This window comes from Amia ocellicauda, chromosome 2 (assembly GCF_036373705.1).
Source record: "Amia ocellicauda isolate fAmiCal2 chromosome 2, fAmiCal2.hap1, whole genome shotgun sequence".
NCBI classification, from domain to species: Eukaryota; Metazoa; Chordata; class Actinopteri; order Amiiformes; family Amiidae; genus Amia; species Amia ocellicauda.
In genome coordinates this window covers 58,642,115-58,659,849 of record NC_089851.1, presented here as the reverse complement: position 1 = coordinate 58,659,849, position 17,735 = coordinate 58,642,115, and the positions used below count along the sequence as shown (strand labels likewise).

General features: G+C 45.6%; 9 non-coding genes across 9 annotated transcripts; 3 read left to right on the top strand and 6 right to left on the bottom strand.

Annotated features, from left to right (window-relative positions):
* Positions 1-2,958: 2,958 nt before the first annotated feature.
* On the top strand, positions 2,959-3,032 carry trnan-guu (transfer RNA asparagine (anticodon GUU)). The gene has a single exon. It is a non-coding gene; the product is annotated as a tRNA-Asn (tRNA).
* A 164-nt stretch (positions 3,033-3,196) lies between these two features.
* On the bottom strand, positions 3,197-3,270 carry trnat-ugu (transfer RNA threonine (anticodon UGU)). The gene has a single exon. It is a non-coding gene; the product is annotated as a tRNA-Thr (tRNA).
* A 429-nt stretch (positions 3,271-3,699) lies between these two features.
* Positions 3,700-3,773, bottom strand: trnat-agu (transfer RNA threonine (anticodon AGU)). Its single transcript has one exon. It is a non-coding gene; the product is annotated as a tRNA-Thr (tRNA).
* A 4,981-nt stretch (positions 3,774-8,754) lies between these two features.
* On the top strand, positions 8,755-8,828 carry trnan-guu (transfer RNA asparagine (anticodon GUU)). The gene has a single exon. It is a non-coding gene; the product is annotated as a tRNA-Asn (tRNA).
* Positions 8,829-8,992: 164 nt separating this feature from the next.
* trnat-ugu (transfer RNA threonine (anticodon UGU)) lies at positions 8,993-9,066 on the bottom strand. Its single transcript has one exon. It is a non-coding gene; the product is annotated as a tRNA-Thr (tRNA).
* A 454-nt stretch (positions 9,067-9,520) lies between these two features.
* trnat-agu (transfer RNA threonine (anticodon AGU)) lies at positions 9,521-9,594 on the bottom strand. Its single transcript has one exon. It is a non-coding gene; the product is annotated as a tRNA-Thr (tRNA).
* A 1,387-nt stretch (positions 9,595-10,981) lies between these two features.
* trnan-guu (transfer RNA asparagine (anticodon GUU)) lies at positions 10,982-11,055 on the top strand. The gene has a single exon. It is a non-coding gene; the product is annotated as a tRNA-Asn (tRNA).
* A 164-nt stretch (positions 11,056-11,219) lies between these two features.
* On the bottom strand, positions 11,220-11,293 carry trnat-ugu (transfer RNA threonine (anticodon UGU)). Its single transcript has one exon. It is a non-coding gene; the product is annotated as a tRNA-Thr (tRNA).
* A 439-nt stretch (positions 11,294-11,732) lies between these two features.
* trnat-agu (transfer RNA threonine (anticodon AGU)) lies at positions 11,733-11,806 on the bottom strand. The gene has a single exon. It is a non-coding gene; the product is annotated as a tRNA-Thr (tRNA).
* Between the last annotated feature and the right edge of the window lie 5,929 nt (positions 11,807-17,735).

The following is a 17,735-nucleotide window of genomic DNA, read 5'->3' as shown; positions in this document are numbered from 1 at the left end:
CATCTATATATCTATCTATCTATCTATCTATCTATGACTCTCGATATCTAACTCTCTTGCTTGCTATCGCTCCCCCAATGGTCAGTAGCATAGTAGCATAACAGCAGATCACGGACCACTGTCAATCAGATGCTTGCCTTGCCATCCATCCATCCATCCATCTATCTATCTATCTGTCTATGACTCTCGATATCTAACTCTCTTGCTTGCTATCGCTCCCCCAATGGTCAGTAGCATAGTAGCATAACAGCAGATCACGGACCACTGTCAATCAGATGCTTGCCTTGCCGTCCATCCATCCATCCATCTATCTATCTATCTATCTATCTATGACTCTCGATATCTAACTCTCTTGCTTGCTATCGCTACCCCAATGGTCAGTAGCATAGTAGCATAACAGCAGATCACGGACCACTGTCAATCAGATGCTTGCCTTGCCATCCATCCATCCATCCATCTATCTATCTATCTGTCTATGACTCTCGATATCTAACTCTCTTGCTTGCTATCGCTCCCCCAATGGTCAGTAGCATAGTAGCATAACACCAGATCACGGACCACTGTCAATCAGATGCTTGCCTTGCCGTCCATCCATCCATCCATCTATCTATCTATCTATCTATGACTCTCGATATCTAACTCACTTGCTTGCTATCGCTCCCCCAATGGTCAGTAGCATAGTAGCATAACAGCAGATCACGGACCACTGTCAATCAGATGCTTGCCTTGCCGTCCATCCATCCATCTATCTATCTATCTATCTATGACTCTCGATATCTAACTCTCTTGCTTGCTATCGCTCCCCCAATGGTCAGTAGCATAGTAGCATAACAGCAGATCACGGACCACTGTCAATCAGATGCTTGCCTTGGCGTCCATCCATCCATCCATCCATCTATCTATCTATCTATCTATCTATCTATCTATCTATCTATCTATCTATCTATGACTCTCGATATCTAACTCTCTTGCTTCCTTTCGCTCCCCCAATGGTCAGTAGCATAGTAGCATAACAGCAGATCACGGACCACTGTCAATCAGATGCTTGCCTTGCCGTCCATCCATCCATCTATCTATCTATTTATCTATGACTCTCGATATCTATCTCTCTTGCTTGCTATCGCTCCCCCAATGGTCTGTAGCATTGTAGCATAACATCAGATCACGGACCACTGTCAATCCGATGCGTGCCTTGCCGTCCATCCATCCATCCATCTATCTATCTATCTATCTATGACTCTCGATATCTAACTCTCTTGCTTGCTATCGCTCCCCCAATGGTCAGTAGCATAGTAGCATAACATTAGATCACGGACCACTGTCAATCAGATGCTTGCCTTGCCGTCCATCCATCCATCTATCTATCTATCTATCTATGACTCTTGATATCTAACTCTCTTGCTTGCTATCGCTCCCCCAATGGTCAGTAGCATAGTAGCATAACAGCAGATCACGGACCACTGTCAATCAGATGCTTGCCTTTCCGTCCATCCATCCATCCATCTATCTATCTATCTATCAATGACTCTCGATATCTAACTCTCTTGCTTGCTATCGCTCCCCCAATGGTCAGTAGCATAGTAGCATAACAGCAGATCACGGACCACTGTCAATCAGATGCTTGCCTTGCCGTCCATCCATCCATCTATCTATCTATCTATCAATGACTCTCGATATCTAACTCTCTTACTTGCTATCGCTCCCCCAATGGTCAGTAGCATAGTAGCATAACAGCAGATCACGGACCACTGTCAATCAGATGCTTGCCTTGCCGTCCATCCATCCATCCATCTATCTATCTATGACTCTTGTTATCTAACTCTCTTGCTTGCTATCGCTCCCCCAATGGTCAGTAGCATAGTAGCATAACAGCAGATCATGGACCACTGTCAATCAGATGCTTGCCTTGCCGTCCATCCATCCATCTATCTATCTATCTATCAATGACTCTTGATATCTAACTCTCTTGTTTGCTATCGCTCCCCCAATGGTCAGTAGCATAGTAGCATAACAGCAGATCACGGAGAACTGTCAATCAGATGCTTGCCTTGCCGTCCATCCATCCATCCATCTATCTATCTATCTATCAATGACTCTCGATATCTAACTCTCTTACTTGCTATCGCTCCCCCAATGGTCAGTAGCATAGTAGCATAACAGCAGATCACGGACCACTGTCAATCAGATGCTTGCCTTGCCGTCCATCCATCCATCTATCTATCTATCTATCTATGACTCTTGATATCTAACTCTCTTGCTTGCTATCGCTCCCCCAATGGTCAGTAGCATAGTAGCATAACAGCAGATCACGGACCACTGTCAATCAGATGCTTGCCTTTCCGTCCATCCATCCATCCATCTATCTATCTATCTATCAATGACTCTCGATATCTAACTCTCTTGCTTGCTATCGCTCCCCCAATGGTCAGTAGCATAGTAGCATAACAGCAGATCACGGACCACTGTCAATCAGATGCTTGCCTTGCCGTCCATCCATCCATCCATCTATCTATCTATCTATCAATGACTCTTGATATCTAACTCTCTTGCTTGCTATCGCTCCCCCAATGGTCAGTAGCATTGTAGCATAACAGCAGATCACGGACCACTGTCAATCAGATGCTTGCCTTGCCGTCCATCCATCCATCTATCTATCTATCTATCTATGACTCTTGATATCTAACTCTCTTACTTGCTTTCGCTCACCCAATGGTCAGTAGCATAGTAGCATAACAGCAGATCACGGACCAATGTCAATCAGATGCTTGCCTTGCCGTCCATCCATCCATCTATCTATCTATCTATCTATGACTCTCGATATCTAACTCTCTTGCTTGCTATCGCTCCCCCAATGGTCACGTATGTTGCATTCAACGACAAAGAAAATCGTGTGCTGGAAATGATTTTTGGCAACTGTGAAGGAACTGCACGACTGCAGCAACCACAACACCTCTGTCTGTCTCTGTGGCGCAATCGGTCAGTGTGTTTGGCTGTTAACCAAAAGGATGGTGGTTCGAATCCACCCAGGGACGGCCCACTTTTCCCCCCGCCCCTTGTTATTGTTTCTACTTCTGGCGGACAGCTTGCCAGACTGTGGCTACAGTAACCTTAAGCTGCTTGCTGTGGACGGCCATCTTGCAAAAATGTATTGAGCGTTTAGAAACTTCCTTTCCATTGCCTAGGCCAACATAAACCAAGGCACTGCTGGGAGTCGAACCCAGGGTTTCCTGTTTACAAGACAGGCGCTTTGACCAACTAAGCCACGGTGCCAGGACTCTCCCATTCCCCAGTGCCTACACTCAGGCGTAAGGCAAAAAACAAAACAAAACAAAACAAAACAAAACAAAACAAAACAAAACAAAACAAAACAAAACAAAACAAAACAAAACAAAACAAAACAAAACAAAACAAAATCTGGATGCAGACTGCAACAAAGGAAGCACACAGAGGTGAAAACGTAAGGTTGACGGGAGCAACAAGCTCCCTGTTGCAACTGTCCGGGGGCGGCAATGGGAATTGGACGTTGGCCGTAGCGCGTGTCCTTGGGGTTCTGGTTCTTCTTTACAAACCGGCGTCTGTCCAGTTGGCTTTCCGGTTCATTACGTCCTCTGATGGCTTTATGATAAGCCTATCTTGCTAAAACTGATGGTCGACAAAGCGAAAGCACAAGCTTCGCAAGGAGCACAGAAAGCCCGCCTAAGGCACCGCTGGGATTTGAACCCAGAACCTCCATTTTACTAGACAGGCGCTTTAACCAACTAAGCCACGGCGCCAAATCTGCCTGTGCTGCTGCTGATAGTAGAATAACAGCAGATCACGGACCGCTTTCAATCAGATTCTTGCCTTGCCGTCCATCCATCCATCCATCCATCTATCTATCTATGACTCTTGATATCTAACTCTCTAGCTTGCTATCGCTCCCCCAATGGTCAGAAGCAAAGTAGCATAACAGCAGATCACGGACCACTGTCAATCAGATGCTTGCCTTGCCGTCCATCCATCCATCCATCTATCTATCTATCTATCAATGACTCTCGATATCTAACTCTCTTGCTTGCTATCGCTCCCCCAATGGTCAGTAGCATAGTAGCATAACAGCAGATCACGGACCACTGTCAATCAGATGCTTGCCTTGCCGTCCATCCATCCATCTATCTATCTATCTATCTATGACTCTTGATATCTAACTCTCTTGCTTGCTATCGCTCCCCCAATGGTCAGTAGCATAGTAGCATAACAGCAGATCACGGACCACTGTCAATCAGATGCTTGCCTTGCCGTCCATCCATCCATCCATCTATCTATCTATCTATCAATGACTCTCGATATCTAACTCTCTTGCTTGCTATCGCTCCCCCAATGGTCAGTAGCATAGTAGCATAACAGCAGATCACGGACCACTGTCAATCAGATGCTTGCCTTGCCGTCCATCCATCCATCTATCTATCTATCTATCTATGACTCTTGATATCTAACTCTCTTGCTTGCTATCGCTCCCCCAATGGTCAGTAGCATAGTAGCATAACAGCAGATCACGGACCACTGTCAATCAGATGCTTGCCTTGCCGTCCATCCATCCATCTGTCTATCTATCTATCTATGAGTCTTGATATCTAACTCTCTTACTTGCTTTCGCTCACCCAATGGTCAGTAGCATAGTAGCATAACAGCAGATCACGGAACACTGTCAATCAGGTGCTTGCCTTGCCGTCCATCCATCCATCTGTCTATCTATCTATCAATGACTCTTGACATCTAACTCTCTTGCTTGCTATCGCTCCCCCAATGGTCAGAAGCAAAGTAGCATAACAGCAGATCACGGACCACTGTCAATCAGATGCTTGCCTTGCCGTCCATCCATCCATCCATCTATCTATCTATCTATCAATGACTCTCGATATCTAACTCTCTTGCTTGCTATCGCTCCCCCAATGGTCAGTAGCATAGTAGCATAACAGGAGATCACGGACCACTGTCAATCAGATGCTTGCCTTGCCGTCCATCCATCCATCTATCTATCTATCTATCTATGACTCTTGATATCTAACTCTCTTGCTTGCTATCGCTCCCCCAATGGTCAGTAGCATTGTAGCATAACAGCAGATCACGGACCACTGTCAATCAGATGCTTGCCTTGCCGTCCATCCATCCATCTATCTATCTATCTATCTATGACTCTCGATATCTAACTCTCTTACTTGCTATCGCTCCCCCAATGGTCAGTAGCATAGTAGCATAACAGCAGATCACGGACCACTGTCAATCAGATGCTTGCCTTGCCGTCCATCCATCCATCCATCTATCTATCTATGACTCTTGTTATCTAACTCTCTTGCTTGTTATCGCTCCCCCAATGGTCAGTAGCATAGTAGCATAACAGCAGATCATGGACCACTGTCAATCAGATGCTTGCCTTGCCGTCCATCCATCCATCTATCTATCTATCTATCAATGACTCTTGATATCTAACTCTCTTGCTTGCTATCGCTCCCCCAATGGTCAGTAGCATAGTAGCATAACAGCAGATCACGGACCACTGTCAATCAGATGCTTGCCTTGCCGTCCATCCATCCATCTATCTATCTATCTATCAATGACTCTTGATATCTAACTCTCTTGCTTGCTATCGCTCCCCCAATGGTCAGTAGCATAGTAGCATAACAGCAGATCACGGACCACTGTCAATCAGATGCTTGCCTTGCCGTCCATCCATCCATCCATCTATCTATCTATCTATCAATGACTCTCGATATCTAACTCTCTTGCTTGCTATCGCTCCCCCAATGGTCAGTAGCATAGTAGCATAACAGCAGATCACGGACCACTGTCAATCAGATGCTTGCCTTGCCGTCCATCCATCCATCTATCTATCTATCTATCTATGACTCTTGATATCTAACTCTCTTGCTTGCTATCGCTCCCCCAATGGTCAGTAGCATAGTAGCATAACAGCAGATCACGGACCACTGTCACTCAGATGCTTGCCTTGCCGTCCATCCATCCATCTATCTATCTATCTATCTATGAGTCTTGATATCTAACTCTCTTACTTGCTTTCGCTCACCCAATGGTCAGTAGCATAGTAGCATAACAGCAGATCACGGACCACTGTCAATCAGGTGCTTGCCTTGCCGTCCATCCATCCATCTGTCTATCTATCTATCTATGACTCTTGACATCTAACTCTCTTGCTTGCTATCGCTCCCCCAATGGTCAGAAGCAAAGTAGCATAACAGCAGATCACGGACCACTGTCAATCAGATGCTTGGCTTGCCGTCCATCCATCCATCCATCTATCTATCTATCTATCAATGACTCTCGATATCTAACTCTCTTGCTTGCTATCGCTCCCCCAATGGTCAGTAGCATAGTAGCATAACAGGAGATCACGGACCACTGTCAATCAGATGCTTGCCTTGCCGTCCATCCATCCATCTATCTATCTATCTATCTATGACTCTTGATATCTAACTCTCTTGCTTGCTATCGCTCCCCCAATGGTCAGTAGTATTGTAGCATAACAGCAGATCACGGACCACTGTCAATCAGATGCTTGCCTTGCCGTCCATCCATCCATCTATCTATCTATCTATCTATGACTCTCGATATCTAACTCTCTTACTTGCTATCGCTCCCCCAATGGTCAGTAGCATAGTAGCATAACAGCAGATCACGGACCACTGTCAATCAGGTGCTTGCCTTGCCGTCCATCCATCCATCTGTCTATCTATCTATCTATGACTCTTGACATCTAACTCTCTTGCTTGCTATCGCTCCCCCAATGGTCAGAAGCAAAGTAGCATAACAGCAGATCACCGACCACTGTCAATCAGATGCTTGCCTTGCCGTCCATCCATCCATCCATCTATCTATCTATCTATCAATGACTCTCGATATCTAACTCTCTTGCTTGCTATCGCTCCCCCAATGGTCAGTAGCATAGTAGCATAACAGCAGATCACGGACCACTGTCAATCAGATGCTTGCCTTGCCGTCCATCCATCCATCTATCTATCTATCTATCTATGACTCTTGATATCTAACTCTCTTGCTTGCTATCGCTCCCCCAATGGTCAGTAGCATAGTAGCATAACAGCAGATCATTGACCACTGTCAATCTGATGCTTGCCTTTCCGTCCATCCATCCATCCATCCATCTATCTATCTATCTATCAATGACTCTCGATATCTAACTCTCTTGCTTGCTATCGCTCCCCCAATGGTCAGTAGCATAGTAGCATAACAGCAGATCACGGACCACTGTCAATCAGATGCTTGCCTTCCCGTCCATCCATCCATCTATCTATCCATCTATCTATGACTCTCGATATCTAACTCTCTTACTTGCTATCGCTCCCCCAATGGTCAGTAGCATAGTAGCATAACAGCAGATCACGGACCACTGTCAATCAGATGCTTGCCTTGCCGTCCATCCATCCATCCATCTATCTATCTATGACTCTTGTTATCTAACTCTCTTGCTTGCTATCGCTCCCCCAATGGTCAGTAGCATAGTAGCATAACAGCAGATCATGGACCACTGTCAATCAGATGCTTGCCTTGCCGTCCATCCATCCATCTATCTATCTATCTATCAATGACTCTTGATATCTAACTCTCTTGCTTGCTATCGCTCCCCCAATGGTCAGTAGCATAGTAGCATAACAGCAGATCACGGACCACTGTCAATCAGATGCTTGCCTTGCCGTCCATCCATCCATCCATCTATCTATCTATCTATCTATGACTCTCGATATCTAACTGTCTTACTTGCTATCGCTCCCCCAATGGTCAGAAGCAAAGTAGCATAACAGCAGATCACGGACCACTGTCAATCAGATGCTTGCCTTGCCGTCCATCCATCCATCCATCTATCTATCTGTCTATCAATGACTCTCGATATCTAACTCTCTTGCTTGCTATCGCTCCCCCAATGGTCAGTAGCATAGTAGCATAACAGCAGATCACGGACCACTGTCAATCAGATGCTTGCCTTGCCGTCCATCCATCCATCTATCTATCTATCTATCTATGACTCTTGATATCTAACTCTCTTGCTTGCTATCGCTCCCCCAATGGTCAGTAGCATAGTAGCATAACAGCAGATCACGGACCACTGTCAATCAGATGCTTGCCTTGCCGTCCATCCATCCATCTATCTATCTATCTATCAATGACTCTTGATATCTAACTCTCTTGCTTGCTATCGCTCCCCCAATGGTCAGTAGCATAGTAGCATAACAGCAGATCACGGACCACTGTCAATCAGATGCTTGCCTTGCCGTCCATCCATCCATCCATCTATCTATCTATCTATCAATGACTCTCGATATCTAACTCTCTTGCTTGCTATCGCTCCCCCAATGGTCAGTACCATAGTAGCATAACAGCAGATCACGGACCACTGTCAATCAGATGCTTGCCTTGCCGTCCATCCATCCATCTATCTATCTATCTATCTATGACTCTTGATATCTAACTCTCTTGCTTGCTATCGCTCCCCCAATGGTCAGTAGCATAGTAGCATAACAGCAGATCACGGACCACTGTCACTCAGATGCTTGCCTTGCCGTCCATCCATCCATCTATCTATCTATCTATCTATGACTCTCGATATCTAACTCTCTTGCTTGCTATCGCTCCCCCAATGGTCACGTATGTTGCATTCAACGACAAAGAAAATCGTGTGCTGGAAATGATTTTTGGCAACTGTGAAGGAACTGCACGACTGCAGCTACCACAACACCTCTGTCTGTCTCTGTGGCGCAATCGGTCAGTGCGTTTGGCTGTTAACCAAAAGGATGGTGGTTCGAATCCACCCAGAGACGGCCCACTTTTCCCCCCGCCCCTTGTTATTGTTTCTACTTCTGGCGGACAGCTTGCCAGACTGTGGCTACAGTAACCTTAAGCTGCTTGCTGTGGATGGCCATCTTGCAAAAATGTATTGAGCGTTTAGAAACTTCCTTTCCATTGCCTAGGCCAACATAAACCAAGGCACTGCTGGGAGTCGAACCCAGGGTTTCCTGTTTACAAGACAGGTGCTTTGACCAACTAAGCCACGGTGCCAGGACTCTCCCATTCCCCAGTGCCTACACTCAGGCGTAAGGCAAAAAACAAAACAAAACAAAACAAAACAAAACAAAACAAAACAAAACAAAACAAAACAAAACAAAACAAAACAAAACAAAACAAAACAAAACAAAACAAAACAAAACAAAACAAAACAAAACAAAATCTGGATGCAGGCTGCAACAAAGGAAGCACACAGAGGTGAAAACGTAAGGTTGACGGGAGCAACAAGCTCCCTGTTGCGACTGTCCAGGGGCGGCAATGGGAATTGGACGTTGGCCGTAGCGCTTGTCCTTTGGGTTCTGGTTCTTCTTTACAAACCGGCGTCTGTCCAGTTGGCTTTCCGGTTCATTACGTCCTCTGATGGCTTTACGATAAGCCTATCTTGCTAAAACTGATGGTCGACAAAGCGGAAGCACAAGCTTCGCAAGGAGCACAGAAAGCCCGCCTAAGGCACCGCTGGGATTTGAACCCAGGACCTCCTGTTTACTAGACAGGCGCTTTAACCAACTAAGCCACGGCGCAAAATCTGCTGCTGCTGCTGATGATAGTAGAATAACAGCAGATCACGGACCGCTGTCAATCAGGTTCTTGCCTTGCCGTCCATCCATCCATCCATCTATCTATCTATGACTCTCAATATCTAACTCTCTTGCTTGCTATCGCTCCCCCAATGGTCAGTAGCATAGTAGCATAACAGCAGATCACGGACCACTGTCAATCAGATGCTTGCCTTGCCGTCCATCCATCCATCCATCTATCTATCTATCTATGACTCTTGACATCTAACTCTCTTGCTTGCTATCGCTCCCCCAATGGTCAGTAGCATAGTAGCATAACAGCAGATCACGGACCACTGTCAATCAGATGCTTGCCTTGACGTCCATCCATCCACCCATCCATCTACCTATCTATGACTCTTGATATCTAACTCTCTTGCTTGCTATCGCTCCCCCAATGGTCAGTAGCATAGTAGCATAACAGCAGATCACGGACCACTGTCAATCAGATGCTTGCCTTGCCGTCCATCCATCCATCCATCTATCTATCTATCTATGACTCTTGATATCTAACTCTCTTGCTTGCTATCGCTCCCCCAATGGTCAGTAGCATAGTATCATAACAGCAGATCACGGACCACTGTCAATCAGATGCTTGCCTTGCCGTCCATCCATCCATCTATCTATCTATCTATCTATGACTCTTGATATCTAACTCTCTTGCTTGCTATCGCTCCCCCAATGGTCAGTAGCATTGTAGCATAACAGCAGATCACGGACCACTGTCAATCAGATGCTTGCCTTGCCGTCCATCCATACATCTATCTATCTATCTATCTATGACTCTTGATATCTAACTCTCTTGCTTGCTATCGCTCCCCCAATGGTCAGTAGCATTGTAGCATAACAGCAGATCACGGACCACTGTCAATCAGATGCTTGCCTTGCCGTCCATCCATCCATCTATCTATCTATCTATCAATGACTCTCGATATCTAACTCTCTTACTTGCTATCGCTCCCCCAATGGTCAGTAGCATAGTAGCATAACAGCAGATCACGGACCACTGTCAATCAGATGCTTGCCTTGCCGTCCATCCATCCATCCATCTATCTATCTATGACTCTTGTTATCTAACTCTCTTGCTTGCTATCGCTCCCCCAATGGTCAGTAGCATAGTAGCATAACAGCAGATCACGGAACACTGTCAATCAGATGCTTGCCTTGCCGTCCATCCATCCATCTATCTATCTATCTATCTATGACTCTCGATATCTAACTCTCTTGCTTGCTATCGCTCCCCCAATGGTCACGTATGTTGCATTCAACGACAAAGAAAATCGTGTGCTGGAAATGATTTTTGGCAACTGTGAAGGAACTGCACGACTGCAGCTACCACAACACCTCTGTCTGTCTCTGTGGCGCAATCGGTCAGTGCGTTTGGCTGTTAACCAAAAGGATGGTGGTTCGAATCCACCCAGAGACGGCCCACTTTTCCCCCCGCCCCTTGTTATTGTTTCTACTTCTGGCGGACAGCTTGCCAGACTGTGGCTACAGTAACCTTAAGCTGCTTGCTGTGGATGGCCATCTTGCAAAAATGTATTGAGCGTTTAGAAACTTCCTTTCCATTGCCTAGGCCAACATAAACCAAGGCACTGCTGGGAGTCGAACCCAGGGTTTCCTGTTTACAAGACAGGTGCTTTGACCAACTAAGCCACGGTGCCAGGACTCTCCCATTCCCCAGTGCCTACACTCAGGCGTAAGGCAAAAAACAAAACAAAACAAAACAAAACAAAACAAAACAAAACAAAACAAAACAAAACAAAACAAAACAAAACAAAACAAAACAAAACAAAACAAAACAAAACAAAACAAAATCTGGATGCAGGCTGCAACAAAGGAAGCACACAGAGGTGAAAACGTAAGGTTGACGGGAGCAACAAGCTCCCTGTTGCGACTGTCCAGGGGCGGCAATGGGAATTGGACGTTGGCCGTAGCGCTTGTCCTTTGGGTTCTGGTTCTTCTTTACAAACCGGCGTCTGTCCAGTTGGCTTTCCGGTTCATTACGTCCTCTGATGGCTTTACGATAAGCCTATCTTGCTAAAACTGATGGTCGACAAAGCGGAAGCACAAGCTTCGCAAGGAGCACAGAAAGCCCGCCTAAGGCACCGCTGGGATTTGAACCCAGGACCTCCTGTTTACTAGACAGGCGCTTTAACCAACTAAGCCACGGCGCAAAATCTGCTGCTGCTGCTGATGATAGTAGAATAACAGCAGATCACGGACCGCTGTCAATCAGGTTCTTGCCTTGCCGTCCATCCATCCATCCATCTATCTATCTATGACTCTCAATATCTAACTCTCTTGCTTGCTATCGCTCCCCCAATGGTCAGTAGCATAGTAGCATAACAGCAGATCACGGACCACTGTCAATCAGATGCTTGCCTTGCCGTCCATCCATCCATCTATCTATTTATCTATCTATGACTCTTGATATCTAACTCTCTTGCTTGCTATCGCTCCCCCAATGGTCAGTAGCATAGTAGCATAACAGCAGATCACGGACCACTGTCACTCAGATGCTTGCCTTGCCGTCCATCCATCCATCCATCTATCTATCTATCTATCAATGACTCTCGATATCTAACTCTCTTGCTTGCTATCGCTCCCCCAATGGTCAGTAGCATAGTAGCATAACAGCAGATCACGGACCACTGTCAATCAGATGCTTGCCTTGCCGTCCATCCATCCATCTATCTATCTATCTATCTATGACTCTTGATATCTAACTCTCTTGCTTGCTATCGCTCCCCCAATGGTCAGTAGCATAGTAGCATAACAGCAGATCACGGACCACTGTCACTCAGATGCTTGCCTTGCCGTCCATCCATCCATCTATCTATCTATCTATCTATGAGTCTTGATATCTAACTCTCTTACTTGCTTTCGCTCACCCAATGGTCAGTAGCATAGTAGCATAACAGCAGATCACGGACCACTGTCAATCAGGTGCTTGCCTTGCCGTCCATCCATCCATCTGTCTATCTATCTATCTATGACTCTTGACATCTAACTCTCTTGCTTGCTATCGCTCCCCCAATGGTCAGAAGCAAAGTAGCATAACAGCAGATCACGGACCACTGTCAATCAGATGCTTGGCTTGCCGTCCATCCATCCATCCATCTATCTATCTATCTATCAATGACTCTCGATATCTAACTCTCTTGCTTGCTATCGCTCCCCCAATGGTCAGTAGCATAGTAGCATAACAGGAGATCACGGACCACTGTCAATCAGATGCTTGCCTTGCCGTCCATCCATCCATCTATCTATCTATCTATCTATGACTCTTGATATCTAACTCTCTTGCTTGCTATCGCTCCCCCAATGGTCAGTAGCATTGTAGCATAACAGCAGATCACGGACCACTGTCAATCAGATGCTTGCCTTGCCGTCCATCCATCTATCTATCTATCTATCTATGACTCTCGATATCTAACTCTCTTACTTGCTATCGCTCCCCCAATGGTCAGTAGCATAGTAGCATAACAGCAGATCACGGACCACTGTCAATCAGGTGCTTGCCTTGCCGTCCATCCATCCATCTGTCTATCTATCTATCTATGACTCTTGACATCTAACTCTCTTGCTTGCTATCGCTCCCCCAATGGTCAGAAGCAAAGTAGCATAACAGCAGATCACCGACCACTGTCAATCAGATGCTTGCCTTGCCGTCCATCCATCCATCCATCTATCTATCTATCTATCAATGACTCTCGATATCTAACTCTCTTGCTTGCTATCGCTCCCCCAATGGTCAGTAGCATAGTAGCATAACAGCAGATCACGGACCACTGTCAATCAGATGCTTGCCTTGCCGTCCATCCATCCATCTATCTATCTATCTATCTATGACTCTTGATATCTAACTCTCTTGCTTGCTATCGCTCCCCCAATGGTCAGTAGCATAGTAGCATAACAGCAGATCATTGACCACTGTCAATCAGATGCTTGCCTTTCCGTCCATCCATCCATCCATCTATCTATCTATCTATCAATGACTCTCGATATCTAACTCTCTTGCTTGCTATCGCTCCCCCAATGGTCAGTAGCATAGTAGCATAACAGCAGATCACGGACCACTGTCAATCAGATGCTTGCCTTCCCGTCCATCCATCCATCTATCTATCCATCTATCTATGACTCTCGATATCTAACTCTCTTACTTGCTATCGCTCCCCCAATGGTCAGTAGCATAGTAGCATAACAGCAGATCACGGACCACTGTCAATCAGATGCTTGCCTTGCCGACCATCCATCCATCCATCTATCTATCTATGACTCTTGTTATCTAACTCTCTTGCTTGCTATCGCTCCCCCAATGGTCAGTAGCATAGTAGCATAACAGCAGATCATGGACCACTGTCAATCAGATGCTTGCCTTGCCGTCCATCCATCCATCTATCTATCTATCTATCAATGACTCTTGATATCTAACTCTCTTGCTTGCTATCGCTCCCCCAATGGTCAGTAGCATAGTAGCATAACAGCAGATCACGGACCACTGTCAATCAGATGCTTGCCTTGCCGTCCATCCATCCATCCATCTATCTATCTATCTATCAATGACTCTCGATATCTAACTCTCTTACTTGCTATCGCTCCCCCAATGGTCAGTAGCATAGTAGCATAACAGCAGATCACGGACCACTGTCAATCAGATGCTTGCCTTGCCGTCCATCCATCCATCTATCTATCTATCTATCTATGACTCTTGATATCTAACTCTCTTGCTTGCTATCGCTCCCCCAATGGTCAGTAGCATAGTAGCATAACAGCAGATCATGGACCACTGTCAATCAGATGCTTGCCTTGCCGTCCATCCATCCATCCATCTATCTATCTATCTATCAATGACTCTTGATATCTAACTCTCTTGCTTGCTATCGCTCCCCCAATGGTCAGTAGCATTGTAGCATAACAGCAGATCACGGACCACTGTCAATCAGATGCTTGCCTTGCCGTCCATCCATCCATCTATCTATCTATCTATCTATCAATGACTCTTGATATCTAACACTCTTACTTGCTTTCGCTCACCCAATGGTCAGTAGCATAGTAGCATAACAGCAGATCACGGACCACTGTCAATCAGGTGCTTGCCTTGCCGTCCATCCATCCATCTGTCTATCTATCTATCAATGACTCTTGATATCTAACTCTCTTGCTTGCTATCGCTCCCCCAATGGTCAGTAGCATAGTAGCATAACAGCAGATCACGGACCACTGTCAATCAGATGCTTGCCTTCAGTCCATCCATCCATCCATCTATCTATCTATCTATCAATGACTCTCGATATCTAACTCTCTTGCTTGCTATCGCTCCCCCAATGGTCAGTAGCATAGTAGCATAACAGCAGATCACGGACCACTGTCAATCAGATGCTTGCCTTGCCGTCCATCCATCCATCTATCTATCTATCTATCTATGACTCTTGATATCTAACTCTCTTGCTTGCTATCGCTCCCCCAATGGTCAGTAGCATAGTAGCATAACAGCAGATCACGGACCACTGTCACTCAGATGCTTGCCTTGCCGTCCATCCATCCATCTATCTATCTATCTATCTATGAGTCTTGATATCTAACTCTCTTACTTGCTTTCGCTCACCCAATGGTCAGTAGCATAGTAGCATAACAGCAGATCACGGACCACTGTCAATCAGGTGCTTGCCTTGCCGTCCATCCATCCATCTGTCTATCTATCTATCTATGACTCTTGACATCTAACTCTCTTGCTTGCTATCGCTCCCCCAATGGTCAGAAGCAAAGTAGCATAACAGCAGATCACGGACCACTGTCAATCAGATGCTTGGGTTGCCGTCCATCCATCCATCCATCTATCTATCTATCTATCAATGACTCTCGATATCTAACTCTCTTGCTTGCTATCGCTCCCCCAATGGTCAGTAGCATAGTAGCATAACAGGAGATCACGGACCACTGTCAATCAGATGCTTGCCTTGCCGTCCATCCATCCATCTATCTATCTATCTATCTATGACTCTTGATATCTAACTCTCTTGCTTGCTATCGCTCCCCCAATGGTCAGTAGCATTGTAGCATAACAGCAGATCACGGACCACTGTCAATCAGATGCTTGCCTTGCCGTCCATCCATCCATCTATCTATCTATCTATCTATGACTCTTGATATCTAACTCTCTTGCTTGCTATCGCTCCCCCAATGGTCAGTAGCATAGTAGCTTAACAGCAGATCACGGACCACTGTCAATCAGATGCTTGCCTTGCCGTCCATCCATCCATCTATCTATCTATCTATCTATGACTCTTGATATCTAACTCTCTTGCTTGCTATCGCTCCCCCAATGGTCAGTAGCATTGTAGCATAACAGCAGATCACGGACCACTGTCAATCAGATGCTTGCCTTGCCGTCCATCCATCCATCTATCTATCTATCTATCTATGACTCTTGATATCTAACTCTCTTGCTTGCTATCGCTCCCCCAATGGTCAGTAGCATAGTAGCATAACAGCAGATCACGGACCACTGTCAATCAGATGCTTGCCTTGCCGTCCATCCATCCATCTATCTATCTATCTATCTATGACTCTTGATATCTAACTCTCTTGCTTGCTATCGCTCCCCCAATGGTCAGTAGCATAGTAGCATAACAGCAGATCATTGACCACTGTCAATCAGATGCTTGCCTTTCCGTCCATCCATCCATCCATCTATCTATCTATCTATCAATGACTCTCGATATCTAACTCTCTTGCTTGCTATCGCTCCCCCAATGGTCAGTAGCATAGTAGCATAACAGCAGATCACGGACCACTGTCAATCAGATGCTTGCCTTCCCGTCCATCCATCCATCTATCTATCCATCTATCTATGACTCTCGATATCTAACTCTCTTACTTGCTATCGCTCCCCCAATGGTCAGTAGCATAGTAGCATAACAGCAGATCACGGACCACTGTCAATCAGATGCTTGCCTTGCCGACCATCCATCCATCCATCTATCTATCTATGACTCTTGTTATCTAACTCTCTTGCTTGCTATCGCTCCCCCAATGGTCAGTAGCATAGTAGCATAACAGCAGATCATGGACCACTGTCAATCAGATGCTTGCCTTGCCGTCCATCCATCCATCTATCTATCTATCTATCAATGACTCTTGATATCTAACTCTCTTGCTTGCTATCGCTCCCCCAATGGTCAGTAGCATAGTAGCATAACAGCAGATCACGGACCACTGTCAATCAGATGCTTGCCTTGCCGTCCATCCATCCATCCATCTATCTATCTATCTATCAATGACTCTCGATATCTAACTCTCTTACTTGCTATCGCTCCCCCAATGGTCAGTAGCATAGTAGCATAACAGCAGATCACGGACCACTGTCAATCAGATGCTTGCCTTGCCGTCCATCCATCCATCTATCTATCTATCTATCTATGACTCTTGATATCTAACTCTCTTGCTTGCTATCGCTCCCCCAATGGTCAGTAGCATAGTAGCATAACAGCAGATCATGGACCACTGTCAATCAGATGCTTGCCTTGCCGTCCATCCATCCATCCATCTATCTATCTATCTATCAATGACTCTTGATATCTAACTCTCTTGCTTGCTATCGCTCCCCCAATGGTCAGTAGCATTGTAGCATAACAGCAGATCACGGACCACTGTCAATCAGATGCTTGCCTTGCCGTCCATCCATCCATCAATCTATCTATCTATCTATCAATGACTCTTGATATCTAACACTCTTACTTGCTTTCGCTCACCCAATGGTCAGTAGCATAGTAGCATAACAGCAGATCACGGACCACTGTCAATCAGGTGCTTGCCTTGCCGTCCATCCATCCATCTGTCTATCTATCTATCAATGACTCTTGATATCTAACTCTCTTGCTTGCTATCGCTCCCCCAATGGTCAGTAGCATAGTAGCATAACAGCAGATCACGGACCACTGTCAATCAGATGCTTGCCTTCAGTCCATCCATCCATCCATCTATCTATCTATCTATCAATGACTCTCGATATCTAACTCTCTTGCTTGCTATCGCTCCCCCAATGGTCAGTAGCATAGTAGCATAACAGCAGATCACGGACCACTGTCAATCAGATGCTTG